The sequence below is a fragment of the Schistocerca serialis genome, chromosome 2 (genome assembly GCF_023864345.2).
Source record: "Schistocerca serialis cubense isolate TAMUIC-IGC-003099 chromosome 2, iqSchSeri2.2, whole genome shotgun sequence".
NCBI classification, from domain to species: Eukaryota; Metazoa; Arthropoda; class Insecta; order Orthoptera; family Acrididae; genus Schistocerca; species Schistocerca serialis.
The window spans coordinates 311,423,946-311,440,846 of record NC_064639.1 but is presented as its reverse complement, the minus strand read 5'-3'; positions in this window follow the sequence as shown (position 1 = coordinate 311,440,846).

Below are 16,901 nucleotides of genomic sequence, written 5' to 3'. Positions count from 1 at the left end.
TAAGTAGCTCCTCATTTCACACCACTCGGCTGAGTGTAACGCGATATAGTCCTTACCCCAAGCAAAAAGTCTCCGAGAGTACCAGGAGTTGAACCCGGCCGGCCGAAGTGGCCGTGCGGTTAAAGGCGCTGCAGTCTGGAACCGCAAGACCGCTACGGTCGCAGGTTCGTATCCTGCCTCGGACATGGATGTTTGTGATGTCCTTAGGTTAGTTAGGTTTAACTAGTTCTAAGTTCTATGGGACTAATGACCTCAGCAGTTGAGTCCCATAGTGCTCAGAGCCATTTGAACCATTTTTTGAGTTGAACCCGTTCTTCCATATTGCAGTTACTATTGCCAGTCGGTCACTTGTTTTTCTTATTTTTGTTTTATTTTTAGAAAAAGAAAGAGATTGACTGAGGACGGAAGCTGGAACCTCAGTCTTGTAATCTGACATCTTTTTATTATTCAGCCTCCGTTCTTCTCTCTATTGCATCCTTACGCTTGCCAAATTCACCATTTCCTCGTTCATTGGCTTTCTGCCCAGAAACTAAGTTTCTTTGCTTGCTGGATAAAAAGTATCTTTCATATTACTTCATTTCCGTCTTCTTACGTGTTAATAGTACTACTAAATTATGCTTGTTGAAAAAAGGTCGCCTTCCTTGGCCAAAAACGAATTGCAATTTCCTTCTCCAACAAAACGAATAGAATATTGCTTCTTCAAAGCAAATTGTTTCTTAAAAAGTAAACTTCTTAAATAACATACAAATGTTGCTTTTGTAAAATGCTAAAATTTGACTTCTTTAAAATATTAACTTCATTGAAAAATTAAAACGTTACTTCTTTGAATTAAAAACAGTCCTGGTTGCAGTTTATTCTTTTTTTAACGAAGCATTTTGCCGTCATAGAGCATCTTCAGATTATCTCATGTTTTTCATCTTATAACGTTTTATAAAACCATAAAATGACTTTGTGCTAGTTGTAGCACGGTCGAATCGAATGAATCCACAGAGACCTTTTCCTTTCACATTTTAAAAGCTACAAATGTTGCAAAACAGAAAGGCCTCTCTGGATTCATTTGGTTCGACTTGTGCTTCAGTCTAGCACAGTGCCGTTTTATTTAAAAATGTTGTGAAAGGAAAACTTTAAGATAATCTGAAGATACTCCACGAAGACGAAACGCTTCGCTAATAAAAGACAAACTGCAACCAAGACTATTTTAATTCAAATATTCTATATGTGGTCGCTGTAACAGACGGCGTAATGGGGTGGAAGATATTTTAAAATGTTATTTCTCTGATACAGCAAACTCTTCTTCAAAATACTAAAGAATTTTTTAAAAAAATCTTCCTCCTCAAAAACCGAGAAAATCTTGCGTTACGTAGGTGACTAATGGTCAAACTAAGACATAAAATGTCATTATTTTTAGCACTTAACCGCACGGTCTGGGGCGTCTTGTCACGGTCCGTGCGGATGCCCCGTCGGAGTTTCGAGACCTCCCTCGTGCATGGGTGTGAGTGTCGTTCTTACCGTAAGTTAGATTAAGTAATGTGTAAGCTAAGGCATAGATCACCTTGTAAATAGGCCGTTTAGGTTTTTATATTGGTAACGCCACGTAGCGCACTGTATGAAAATCACTGGCTGTGCTGTGTGCAGTATGTGGCTGGGTGGCATTGTTGTAATATTCGCTATTGTAGTGTTGGGCTGTTGGCTGTTAACCACGCGTAGCGTTGGGCAGTTGGAGGTGAGCCGCCAGCAGTGGTGGATGTGGGTAGAGAGATGGCGGAATTTTGAGAGCGGACGATCTGGACGTGTGCCCATCAGAAAGAGTAAATTTGTACTATTGGATATCATGGACTGATATATATATATATATATATATATATATATATATATATATATATATATATATAAAATCACTTTTGAACACTATTGAGGTAAATACATTGCTTGTTCTCTATCAAAATCTTTCATTTGCTAACTATGCCTATCAGTAGTTAGTGCCTTCAGTTGTTTGAATCTTTTATTTAGCTGGCAGTAGTGGCGCTCGCTGTATTGCAGTAGTTCGAGTAACGAAGATTTTTGTGAGGTAAGTGATTTGTGAAACGTAAAGGTTAATGTTAGTCAGGGCCATTCTTTTGTAGGGATTTTTGAAAGTCAGATTGCGTTGCGCTAAAAATATTGTGTGTCAGTTTAGTGTTGATCAGAATAATTAAAGAGAGTAATGTCTGAGTACGTTCAGTTTTGGTCAGCTGTTTGAAAATCAAATAACGTAAGATGTTTATCAGCACAGTAATTGCCGGCCGTGGTGGCCGAGCGGTTCTAGGCGCTACAGTCTGGAACCGCGCGACTGCTACGGTCGCAGGTTCGAATCCCACTTCGGGCGTGGATGTGTGTGATGTCCTTAGGTTAGTTAGGTTTAATTAGTTCTAAGTTCTAGGGGACTGATGACCACAGATGTTAAGTCCCATAGCGCTCAGAGCCATTTGAACCAGCACAGTAATTCAATAATTTTTCTAAGGGGACGTTTCAACCTCAGCAGTTTGGTCCATAAGACGTTACCACAAATTTACAAATTTTTTTAGCACTTTTATTACAATGTTCAGAATAAGTTGCTGTTTTTTATATAAATGAAACAAAAATTTACAGTTACAGTCTAAGATAAATTATACGTAGAACAAAGCTAAAATAAAGTTACATCACACCACAACATTGTAAAACTTTACGATAAAAAATATGCAGTGTATAAAATACCACGTATGCGCGATGGACTGTATTGAGAATGATACCATTATCAGAGGATTAATCCTCCATCTTTAGGCATAAGGAAACAGTATCAAAAGTCGTGCAAAAGACGAGATGGGTAAAATATGGTCGGGAATGCTTAATATTCAAAGAAGTTTGTGACTTGCAGTCATTCGTCGCCCCGCGATATTTTTTGATTGGATACCTGCTAGTCTTCCTCAGGTATGCCATCGAAGACTAGCAAAGATCTGGTGAGAGAAGAACCACACTACCCGGCGGTCAACGCCCTGGCTGTCCACAGAGTTCCCGCTCACCGCGGCCATCTGAATAAACTCTCGTCTTCATTTAGTGTAGTCCGCCGCCGGTAACTGAGTGGTCAGCGCGACAGAATGCCAATCCTAAGGGCCCAGGTTCGATTCCCGGCTAGGTCGGAGATTGACTCCGCTCTTGGACTGGGTGTTGTGTTGTCCTAATCATCATCATTTCATCCCCATCGACGCACAAGTCGCCGAAGTGGCGTCAGATCGAAAGACTTGCACCCGGAGAACGGACTAGCCGACGGGAGACCCTAGTCACACGACATTTAGTGTAAACCGTGGAGATGATGGGATTCTAAGCGTTATCCAATTTACACCCTCTGCCACGGGTCGTTTTATTTTCCATTATTCGTATTTCCCTAGATTCTTGAATAATGAAGCCGCAATATATGTTGCTGTGCCCAAAATTATTGTTTTATCGTACTTCACTGAATGTCTAGCTGTGATAGAACGTTCACCAAATGCGTACTTGGTTGTTTGCAAAAGACGAGTGGGCCGCTGATATTCGGTGCAGTGTCGTCCACGGGGGGCGCCTTCTGGTCTGTGTCAGCCACAACACAATGGCCACATATTTCTGAATTCCGGTCTTCTGCAGTAACAAATCGCTGATTCGAGGCATGCTAGGTCTGCAACTGTTCAGTACTGAGGAAATTGGAGAATTTTGAATTTCGCCCGTTTCAGTTCCATTAAAATATAATTTCTGTTGCAGTGATTACCGGTTTCGGGCTGACACGCCCAATGTTAAACCACGAATCTTGTTACTAGCCGTAACTAGTCTTACAATATTGTGTCAAAGGGCACGAATAGCTTCTGTAGAGAAAGCTTAACTCTGGGCACCAAGTACTCTCGAATTGCATCTTGGGCGTGCTTCAAGAATCGAACGTCGTAAGTACTGCAACTGTTCTACATCAAGCCACAGTATGATGCGCGGAGGAAAGCACACTATACCACTTCTAGTCATTTCCCTTCCAGTTCCATTTGAAAAAAGAGCGAGGGGAAAACGACTGTCTATGTGCCACTGTACGAGCCTTAATTTCTCGTATCTTATCTTCGAGGTCCTGGCGCAAAATGTATGTTGGTGGCAATAGAAGTCTTCTGCCGTCAGGTTCAAATGCCGGTTCTCTAAATTTCCTTTCGGGGCTCTCTCGAAAAGAACGTAGCGTCCCCACTAGGGATTCCCATTTGAATTCCCGAAGCATCTCCGTAATACTTGCGTGTTGTTTGAGCCTAACCTAATAAACCTAGCAGCCTGCCTCTGAATTGTTTCGATGCCTTCCTTTAATTCGACCTAGTGCGGATCCCAAACACAGGAGCAGTAATCAAGAATAGGTCGCACTAGCGTCCTATATGTGGTCTCCTTTACAGACGAAACACACTTTCCCAAAATTCTCCAAATAACAAAACCCACCATTCACCTTCCTTATCACAGTCCACACATGCTCAATCCATTTCATACCGCTTTGCAACTTTTCGCTTGGATCCTTGAAAGACATGACTGTTTCAAGCAGGACACTACTAACGTCGTATCCAAAATTATGGGTTTGTTTTTCCTACTCATTTTTATTAACTACGTTCAGAACTAGCCGCCATTCATCACGCCAACTACAACTTTTGTGCCGCGCGATGTCAGGTGCCTTGTCACTGTCGACGTTGCTCTACCCCCGTCGGAGGTTCGTGTCCTCTCTCGGGCATGGCTGTGTGTGTTGCCCTTAGCGTAAGTTAGTTAGATTAAGTAGTGCGTAAGCTTAGGGACTGATGAGCTGAGCAGTTTGGTCCCATAAGAACTCAGCACAAATTTCCAATTTCCATAAATTTTGTCTAAGTCATCTTGTATCCTTCTACATCCACTCAACTTCGACACCTAAATTACCGTCAGCTAATAACCTCAGATTGCTGTCGAACCTTCCGGCACTTCATTTGCGTGTATAGAAAATAATAACGGTCCTATTACAATTCCCTGTGGCACTCCTGACTATACCATTGCCTCCAATAAACACTCTCCGCCGAGAACGACTTACTGGATTATATTATTTAGGAAGTCTTCCAGTTATTTGGATATATGGGAACCTATTCCATATGCTCGTAGCTTGGTTAACAATCTGCGTTGGGACGCCGAGTGAAATGCTTTGAGCAAATCTGGAAATTGGAATTTGCCTGCTGCCCTTCATCCAATGTTCGCAGTATATCATGTGAGAAGAGGGCAGGCTGCTCCTCCATCAATGGGGTTAACTGTGATGCGTCAGTAATGATTCCATAAGCTGAGGTTCAACAGCCGTGAAATATTTTATAAAGTGCAGTTTAATCATCAGCTGTTTATTTGTCCCATTAGTCATCTGCCGGCTACGGTTATTAACCATCAACCAGGATATAGGGTACAACAGATAGTTAAAAGCATCCCAGTCCCTTTGAAGATGAACAACATCGACATTATCTAATGAAATTGTACAGACATCAGACATAAATTGTCTTGGAATACTGACAGTCATGTCTCATGTGAAATAGACAGACATCACAGGAAAAAAAAACAAGACGTTTTTTCAATCAAATTAAAAAGAATGGTGTACAGCGGCAGAACAGCCGCTCATAAACCGACCATTTCTGCAGCCAGTGCTAAGCGACGGCTGTGATAATGTAAAGAGCGGCGCCACTGCGTACTGTAATACTGGAAACGATTGATTTAGAGTGAATAATCACGCTATAACACATGGAAATCCGATGGAAGTCTTTGAATTTGGCGAATGCCTGGTGAACGTCATGCGATATCGTGTATAGTTGCAACATGAAGTACGGAGAAGGTTGTGTGTCGATGTGGGCGTATTTCATGTCCCCGGCAGATTTCAAGGCGCCATGAAAGCGATGGGTGGACGTACCCCAAATTACTGTCCACTAGCAGCTGTCCAGCGTACGGGACAAAAAGCACAATAAATCTACACGGAAATTGACTTACATTGAAATAAAAGTTAAGTAACTTTGTTAATATTTCTGGCTTTGCAGCCATCATATTCAGGTACAAGAAGCCCTTGTTAGAGCAGCTGAGAATTCAGCAGTGGGAACATGACATAATGTGGTGTGAGGTACAGCTGACAGATGGTTTGTTCGGCACGGGTACCGTGAGGAAAACCGCCTAAATTGTGGTCCTTCTCCGAGATAGTTTGCTGCCTTCGGAGGTTGCACGCCAAAATGATAATATTCTGTTACTAATATTAGAAAAACTAAACAGCGTATTTACTTGCATTTCATACTAAAGCATCTCTCAATCGCGTGCTATCATTCGATTATTTCACAAGTATTAATAATCAGAAGAATAATAACGAACTGCTAAAGGAAAAGGCAGACGAATCATTTCGGTGATCTTCGGATAGCGCTTAACTTTGATGGCGGGCGAAGTGTTTCGGCTCTAAGACCAGAACTGGTTTGGCAGTTTCAGAGGACAGCCTTGTTGTCTGTCGCGGTAACCATCAGTTAAGACCTCATTAGGAATGTTTGTAAATGTGAAAGCTGTTTCGGCAGCCTCGAAGGACAGACATGTTGTCTGCCGCGGTTAGTGTTAGTTAAGACTTTATTAGCAGTTTCTGGTTATGTGGACATGTAACTGAGAACAATTTGATAGCAATTACGCAAATACGCAGTTTATTGTTTTGTTTTTATGAATGTGCGAAGAGTGCAGATTATTTGTGACTCATAAAGTGGAACATTTGTGCAGTTTCTCGTACTCTGCTAATGAAAAGTTAGTGGCATCCCGTATAAACAAACTAATTGGAAAGTTATTTATTTGTGAAATTCAGTTCCTCGCCAAGAGATTATTATTGCCTCAAGATAACGGCTTCACGACCTACATGCTGTTTTCTGTGCAGGGGACAGAAGACTGCAGGTTGCAGTGCATTAATTAGAACTTTTGCGTTCCACTAGGACGGTGGAAGCAAATAGGCACCTCGCGTGTACTGTAATCTTAGTACAAATGAGACGAGTGACACGTCATTTGTGGTAACACAGAGGAGGTATTAGGAAGAGAAATTTTCGAGGGCAGGGGTTTAGTCATAGGCACGTATATATTTCCTTCTTTCCCCCTCATTCCTTTTCTACTTGCCGTACTTGGTTCCGAAAACAGCTCAACATGGAGAACAGCTTAACACCAGCACTAACACATGTGGGTCGTCTATGTGAAGAATTCGTCACTGACTTTCGGTATGGGTAACGCTGGATAAGGCGCAATGGGTTTGTACCACGAATTTTTCTCTGTGTCTCACTTAAAGAACCTACTTTACAAGAGTGCACACGATATTCCGCCGGACTTACCGGCCGCTGTATGGCAGTCTCCTGAGATTTTTGCGGTTTACTACGTTGCGCAATACGTTGTGATCACGCTGGTCAAATATTTTAAAAGGCCCTGCAAGAAACACACCGATACAGTTATTTACTGTCCAAGATGCTACTCCAGGCGGGTGTAAGAATGAATGTGCCGCAACGGAAAATAATAAACGCTATCATGATGATTTGGCCCTGTCTGACTACCCCCTGAAGCAGATCTTAGGATCTCTTAATGCTCTTTTTTACATGTAAATTACAATCTAAACATGAATGAATGATGAAGGCAACTAATACTACTAAATTATAAACGTTGCTATTTAACGTATATATATTATAGATTAAAATCAACCCCTTAAGTAGAACTGTCTATATTTCCTAACTAAAATTATTTATCAATTGCCCAACTCTGCCACTTATTATGACTGCGCGGTCTAACATCAATAATGCGAAATGACTGACATCATATACGTACCAAACACTAGAAGACACTACTTTCAAAGATAATCTACGGTGGTGTGGAACCTCAGTCGAAAAAAACGAAAGAGATCACAGATGTTCAGCTTTATAGCCCTAATAAGCCGAAAGAGTTTGCGATATCACCGTATATATTGCGTCCGGTGCGTCGAAGTGATGGTTGTCGTACTTGTCTGCGACGATGGAAGAACTCCAAACACAAATAAACTCTTTCAAACACTAGGACTGCAGAAGGCGATCCTCTGACTAATATACTCTAATACTCTCTCCTCCTCTCTGTGTTCTACAGATGAGAAACGCGAACTCCCAGCCACAAGGACGGAGTCCAGATAGCGTCTCAACGTAAGTATCGGCAGAAGAAGTGCTCTCAATTACTAAATGCTGCGTACTCAACGACGACTTCCAACCTGGAGGTGAAGTCCAGAATTATATAAGTTCGCAACAGTACAGTGCCTAACTGTTCTAGATATAAACTCTCCTGAGAGCAAAGACAGCAAGTCCGTCTATACCAACAAAGCACATTCCGAGCGACCGTCACAAACGGGCGCTCACAATTGAAGACCTCGTCTCTCCACCGCTGGCTTCCCAGCAAGGCTCGGCTCCCCACCGTCGTAATTCCGAAAACGAATTGTATTCCAGAAACCACGGAATATTGTCCCTCTCTACAGATTCTTCCGAACGCCGACCAACCATAGTTTAGTCTTCTGTCGTCCAGCGCGGAAAGTTTGCGAGGAAAAACCTATACTCCTACAATGGTATGCTTCTGAGTAAAAATTCTTGGAAATAACCCAGCCTGTGTGGTTTCCAAGGTGCCGCTTCTTCATTCCTCTCACCTGCGTCCAAGATTTACAGAGTTCAGAAGTGCTATCCGGTTATCCTTCCGGCCCTACGACAATAGCGGCCGATAGCGCCCGGCCGCCCCTGTATTGTGTCTTCGCACTCAAGTATCCAGACTGTCCTTCATGGCACTTCCTGTGTGGACTGGACCACCACACCTGTGTGGGCCTTCCACCCAGCACTTGAGAAGGAAAATAGGGGTAAGCTATAGGAGAGGGCGGGTAATATACAATCCGACAAGAACCAAGAAGCAACAGATAAGAGTGAAGGACCAAACACAAAGTGCTCGAGGTAAAAAGGATGTAAGACAGGGATGTAGTCTTTCGCCCCTACTGTTCAATCTATACAGCAAAGAAGAAATGACAGATATAAAAGAAAGGTTCAGGGCGGGATAAAATTGAAGGGGAATAGATATCAATAATAAGATTAGCTGATGACATTGCTATCCTGGGTGAAAGTGAAGAAGAATTACAGCATCTGCTGAATGGAATGAACAGACTAATGAGTACAGCAAACGAATTGAGAGTAAATCGAAGAAAGACGAAAGTAATGAGAAGTAACAGGAACCTCAGGATTGATGTTCACGAAGTAGATGAAGTTAAGGAATTCTGTTACCTACTTAGTAAAATTACCCATGAACTGCAGAGATAGGAAGACACAAGAAGCAGACTAGCACTGGCAGAAAGAGCACTCCTGGCCAAAAGAAATCTACTGGTATTAAACATAGGCCTTAATTTCGGGAAGAAATTTCTGAGAATGTACCTTTGAAGTGCAGTTTAGTATGGTAATGGAACATGGGCTATGGGAGAACAGGAACAGAAGATTATCGAAGCATTTAGGTTGTGATGCTATAGAAGAATCTTGGAAGATAGATGGGTTGATAAGGTAAGAAATGAGGAGGTTCTCTGCAGAATCGGAGAGGAAATGAATATATGGAAACCACCGAGAAGAAGAAGGGACAGGATGACAGGAAATCTGTTGGCACTTCAGGCAATAACTTCCATGCTACTAGACGGAGTGTAGGGATAAAAAAACTGTAGAGGAAGACAGAGATTGGAATATGTCCTGCAGATAATCGAGGACGTAGGTTGCACTTGCTATTCTGAGATGAGAAGGTGGACACAGGAGAGGAATTCGTTGCGTGCCGCGTCAGAGCGGTCAGATGATGTCTGATGACACAAAAAGAAGTGATCACAGGGTCTTTGGAATTATCTTTGTGTCTCAATTTATTTTTTCAAGTGATATTTTCCTCACGTTGACGGAGATCGTTGATAAGAAAGGAGTACTATAAGGTAAACCATCAAGACAAACGTTCGGTCTGCACTAGTCTAGAAGTATTGTCAGTGCAGAAAACTGCATACTGCTTTGGTCAACCGGAAGTAGGCGTTTTGTCCCGTCTGTCCCCAGGCTTTTAAATGACTTACCGAGTTGCTTATACAGGAAGTTGCATTTTAACTTAATGTGCGAACCATTGTGTGTTCAGTGATTTTTCGGATGCACAAATCACTGAGAGAAAGGAAATAGCTATAAGTGAATGGGAATAATTCTTTGGCAGCTGAGGAGAGAATCTTTCTATTTATCCCTGGGCCATTGGCTTTGGAAGGTTCACAAATCGCTAATACGTAAGTTCACATTAGAAAACAGAGCTATTAAAGAAAGTAACAGTTTCAGATTCTTGGGATGTGAGATTCATATCTCGGCGTAGTTGAGATTGCAAAATAGTCTGCGAGATTGAGTATGAAATGTGGCACCATAAAATGGACGTTCAGGAGGAAAGTGTGAAACAATGAAATGCAGAAATTATATACAGTTACGACAGTGCTGTTTGAACTACATGGAAGTGAAAGCTGTACTACGAACTCTATAAAGCATAGTAGATTTCAGGTAACCGAGATGAGACTATTGAGCTGTAGGGAGTAACAATGACAGACATATTAAAAAATTAGACAATCTGAAAGAATATAGGAATTTACGGCTCAAATGAGGAGATTAAGGAATACAAAAAAATGGTTCAAATGGCTCTGAGCACTATGGGATTTAACTTTTGAGGTCATCAGCCCCTAGACTTACAACTACTTAAAGCTAGCTAACCTAAGGACATCACACACATCCACGTCTGAGGCAGGATTCGAACCTACGACCATAGCAGCAGCGCGGTTCCGGACTGAAGCGCCTAGAACCGCTTGGCCACAGCGGCCGGCGCTTAAGGAATTCAGAAAAGAATGGAATGAAATAACAGAAAAAATAGGCTATGTAAGTTTTCCATAACAGCTGCTACAGTCATCTCTAAAGGAAGAAGAAACGTATGCAGACTGAAAGGAAGGTGGATGAATCGAGTAGTCGGAATGGACTAATTCATCTGATACTTCAGAGTGAAGAAGAGGAAGGAGAGGTCCTTCGGATTTACATTGTGTCACGTAGCACATTCACTGATTAAGATAACCATAGGAAATGGAACGTACCGCTCTGTAACGAGTACTTGGAGACCATCGGTTCCTTACAACGAAAGCCTTGGCAGACAATCAAAACCAAATGCTAAACTTTTTAGTAACAGTGGAAGTACATTGCGTAAACAGTGCTGGAGGTGACGGCCGCGGAAGATGACGCGGTGCTACACTGAACTGCCATTCAGGACGACATCGGCTCAATTCCCCATCTAACCACAGAGATTTAGTTTTTCGTGACTACCCCAAATCTCTTAAGCAGGAAAGGACACTGCCGAATTCCTACCCTATCCTTCCGCAACCCAAACCGGTTCTCAGTCTCTAAATGAGCTGTCATTGACGAGACGTTAAATCCAAATCTCCCTTCCCCCGTGGCCAGCGGCTGCCATACGGCAGTCGGCCGTCCTCCGCCCCTGCCCAGCCTGCCACGCACGCAGCGGCGCCACTGTGCCACACTAGGAGCGGCTGCGCTGCGCAGGCGGAGGCAGCGGCACCGGCGCAGTGGACTCCTCACTCACAGGGCGGCAGCAGGCACCGACAGGTGGCACACACGGCCAACTGCGGTACTGTGTTCATCATAACAATAAACCAGATGTAAACATTACATTATGTCTTTTCCCGCGTTTGCTGGAATGTAAATGGATTACGATTCACGCGGAGTGGAAGCCAAGCTGTCTCGAGTAGAGTTAAGTACGATAATAAGAATACACTTCGTGCTGTAAGTTATGCGCAAGTCCACTGAGCGATAATATGGTACAACTGTTTTACTGTCAGATTTAATCTGATCAGCATGTGCTAGCCAGGTGGTCCGATTAACCTGCAGTGACGTGAAATGATGCTGTTACGACTAAAAAAAGACGAAGAGAGCAACAATATGACTTCGAATGTCATTTAATTCTTGAGCAGAATTAAATATTATTATGCAAAACTCCAGCGATGCCCTACGGTTATTAGGGGGCCAGACGGAAAGTACAATATGCTCTCCTTATTACCTAACTTAGTTGAAATCCCTCAAAATAAGTTGCTGTCAGTTACACACAACACATAAATTTTATTAGTTAAAACATACAACAACATAAGCAAGAAGGTTTTAACGAAAGAGCTGCTTTGATTTGATTTAAATCGGCTGAAAGCCACATACGAAAATCCAGGGCCCAAGGCCTAAGCAAGGAATTGAGGTACAGGAGTTCTTGTGGAAGCTTCACTTCTTTCAAAAAAAATTTTTTTTTACTTCAGTAAAAAAAATAGGCTGAAGGCCAAACATTAAGCAAGAAGAGTGTTACCGCTTAAGGCCAAAACAAAGATTTTCAGTGTTATTTCTAAATAGGCTGAAACCTGGCTGAAGGCCACATATCAACCAAACAATTTAACAGCATAAAGCCTAGGTAGAAAGGCTTTCAATTTAACATGCTGAGGGCCTTAGCTTAAAACATTTCATGCAAACTCGGCTGAAGGCCTCATACTAAAGAAGAACAATGTTATGACTTAAGCCAAGACCAAGATTTTAAATTTTTCATTTAAGAGTGATTAAAACTCCTCTGAAGACCACATACTAAAGAATAACGATCTTATGACTTATCGGCAAGACAAATTTTTAATTTTTAATTTAAGAGAGATTAAACTCGGCTGAAGGCCACATACTAAAGAATACCAATCTTATGACCTAAGGGCAAGACAATAATCTTGAAATTTTAATTTAAGAGAGATTAAAACTCGGTTGAAAGCCACAAATCACGTCAAAACAATTTTACGGCTTAAGTCCTAGGAAGAAGAGCTTTCAATTTGAAAAGGCTGAGGGCCTTAGCTTAAAACATTTCATGCAAACTCGGCTGAAGGCCTCATACCCCCAAAAAATAGCAATGTTATGACTTAAGAGCAAGATTTCGAATTTTCAGTTTAAGAGAGCTTAAAACTCGGCTGAAGGCCACACACCATGGAGAACACAATTTCACACCTTAAGGTCTAAAGAGAAAAAGAGCTTACAATTTTAATAAGCTAAAACTCGGCTGGAGGCTACACAGATTACTTAAGACTAAAAGGAAATCACTATGTAAAACACAAGGAGCGGCGCTCAGAAGGTTCCAAGGGTCGGCCTGGAAAGTAACACAAACGCACGTTTAGATGAGACAGGCAGCCAGACCGACAACATCTTATTCGGAAGACAACCCAACAGAAGGCCAGCCGACAAACCAACCAACAAATCAGTTCTGCCCTGCCCGACGAGCAAAACGACAACAAGACGTCAATAGCGCAACGTTCTGGACACTGGTGCCCAATCCAGCCAAGTCAGAATAAACGCCCAACATTACCAACACACCTCAGCTGTCCAACTACACGCCGTGCAGGACAGCAACAACACGACGAGGAAAATACACTGCCAAAAACTACGTCAACGCCCAGGGCAGGTAACCGGAACATTAACGGCCACAAGGCAGAAGATAACGCTGGTGCACTTCATTAATGAAGGAGTGAATTAAATTAAGTTAAACCCCATCCAAGAAAACGGCTGCAATTCTAGCCGACTTCAATGCACACACGTTGCTGTCCACGAGAATTTCGCAGAAAGCAACAACCAGGATCAAACGAAGAGAAGTGCTAGCAGTTGAGGCTTGCTAGTAGGTTAAGTGAGGTCTGAAATACAGAGTCCAAGATCAGTGGGCGACGAACTTCGTAACCCTCGCAAGAAGCGCCTCGCTTCTCCAACCGCGCGTTCACACCGCCAACGGCTCCGGCCCGATTCCGCGCAACGGGGACCTCCTCGCTGCTCAGCGCCAACCGACCGACTGCCACACACTGCACACCCAGAAAATATATCCGCCATCCCAAAGATAGTACAACAGTAGTAGTATTGATACACGCTGCTGCTGCCACTCTCGGAGAGAAGGCAGAAAGGTTATGGCGGTAACCGAAGAAGAAATAAGATACGACAGGACTGCAATCAATGATAATTAAAAAAAAAAAAAAAAAAAAAAAAAAACATGACGAGAGCCAGCTCAATAGTATTGTAATTAAAAACAAGAGTGAAAAAAATTTCTAAATTAAACGCAGTGTAATTTTTCTGAGTGATGTATTTATACTTAACGTCTTGTAATCTCTGAACTCCTTTCATATCCAAATCCAAGAAATACATTTCAGTACTGGAACTGTCATCTGCGATATTGATAATGAGTCGATCAACAGCGGCTCATCACACGTCGCATTTTCTTCTTTTCTTTTGAGAAAGCCTACGTTCTTCATCTATATCTACATCTACATACATACTCCGCAATCCACCATACGGTGCGTGGCGGAGGGTACCTCGTACCACAACTAGCATCTTCTCTCCCTGTTCCACTCCCAAACAGAACGAGGGAAAAATGACTGCCTATATGTCTCTGTACGAGCCCTAATCTCTCTTATCTTTGTGGTCTTTCCCCGAAATATAAGTTGGCGGCAGTAAAATTGTACTGCAGTCAGCCTCAAATGCTGGTTCTCTAAATTTTCTCAGTAGCGATTCACGAAAAGAACGCCTCCTTTCCTCTAGAGACTCCCACCCGAGTTCCTGAAGCATTTCCGTAACACTCGCGTGATGATCAAACCTACCAGTAACAAATCTAGCAGCCCGCCTCTGAGTTGCTTCTATGTCCTCCCTCAATCCGACCTGAAAGGGATCCCAAACGCTCGAGCAGTACTCAAGAATAGGTCGTATTAGTGTTTTCTAAGCGGTCTCCTTTACAGATGAACCACATCTTCCCAAAATTGTACCAATGAACCGAAGACGACTATCCGCCTTCCCCACAACTGCTATTACATGCTTGTCCCACTTCATATCGCTCTGCAATGTTGCGACCAAATATTTAATCGCCAGTGTTCTGTAGTAACATGTGACAAAGCTTCGTGCATTAGTTCCAGTATATGTGGCAATCAAAATGTCTTCATACTTCTCGTGACGACAAATCCCTTCAGCCAAATCGTCCCAGTCCCAAGGCGCCTTCTTCCCCGTGAGCTGCCATGATCACGGTGTTGCTAGTTTCTTCACATGAATGAATCTTCTGTAGAAATTTGCGTCACCAAGAAAGTCACAGAGCTGTTTCTAAGTTGTTGGCGTTTCAAATTTTGCTATCGCCTCGATTTGTCTGGATCTGCGATGATGATATGACCGAGAAATTTTATTCGTGAAGTTCCAATACACGACTTCGCGATGTTCATTCATTGAAAGTCTGTAGTATTTCTCTGAAGATCCATTGTGTCCCTTCCACGTCGGTTCCGCAATTAAGAGATCATCTACATAAGTGGTGAATCTTTGTTTCACAGGAGACCATCAAGTCCCATAATGAAGGCAGTTGAGCACAAGTTTGACCCGAATGGTAGCAATCCGAATTGGTAACGCCTGCTGAAGGCGAGGAATGCGGTGTAATTCCTGCTGTCTGCCTGGAATGTAATTTGCCAGAAATTGAACTGTAAATCGAGGAACGAGAATACTGTTATGCCAGGGAAGTTTTATAGGAGATGTTCCAACTTCTCAGAACGATCTGTTAATTTGGGGGGGGGGGGGAGGGGGGGAATCCAGCACCAAACGGACTGAGCTGTCAGACTTTTCCACTGTCGTGAGGGGGTTGTTCTAGTGGAGTTGCTGATTCAATGATATCTTCTAGCATCCTCTTGATCTCCAAGTAAACTTTGTGACAGTAGGCCAGGGGGATCTGGTAAGGTGGTATGAAGAATTTTGTGTTCTTGCACACTCAGAAAGCATAATCAAATTTATGGATAGCTCCCGTTTTCGGCGGAAATCCATCCCCGTTTTCAACTAAGATTTCTCCCAGGGTGTCCTTGTCATTTATTGGAATGTTATCTACGTTCTACATGGTATCAATCATACTGCGCACCTCCCTACGAGTTTGTTAATCTTCTTGTGCGGTGTGACAACGCTCATCATCCTACAATTCATTACATCTTCCTCCCGTTTTGTCGTGTACTTTAGATTGAGGAATTCGGCAGGAATTAGCGCCTATGTTATGTGATCAGCAAATATAATTTTCTTGACAACATCTTTTTGAAATGTGAGCTTTCCTCGTCCCACGTCCAATACAATCTGATGTTGGTTCAGGAAATCGATGCCGAATATTATTTAAATTTCTAGTGAAGGGAAGACCAGAAAGTTTACTTCCACGGTGTGTCCTTGGCAACTGAACACCAACCGAGTTTGTATCCACGCCTCCGTGTTTTCCTCTCACTACGCCACTGATTTTCGTTTTCTTCAGTGTGAGTGCTGACCATGGATGATTTGCATTGCATCTCTTGTACACAGATTCTAAGATCACCGTAATGTGGCTTCCACTGTCCACAATTCCGGTTATATACATGTTTCCTACAGTAAAGTGAGTAATAGGATGTAGGTCCATTTGTGTCATGACGTTTTTGTCCTCTCTTGAAAGCTCTCATGTGTCCTCATATTGTAACGTGTTGACGATACTCGTTCCGATTGTTCCTGCAGCATTGCTTTAAGTTGTGTCCAGAGCGGCCGAGCTTCATTTGTGACGGTTTGGGTAGCCTAATATGAATATTATGATATTGTTGGTTTGTGCAGTGGCAAATCCAGTTCCTGTGACATCTTCAAATTATGTATGTGACAAAATTCCGCCACACCAGATGTAATAACTCCAGAAGCAGTCCTTGTTGAATGACAAAGGATATCTGTGAACTGGGGATGGACAGGAGGTAGGCCACGGGTATTTCCAGTGCGACAGGGCGTGTTTAGTGCGGCCCTGCAGCTTCCACGTGGCGTGCCATGAGGCCCACATGTGGCCTCTCTTCCAGT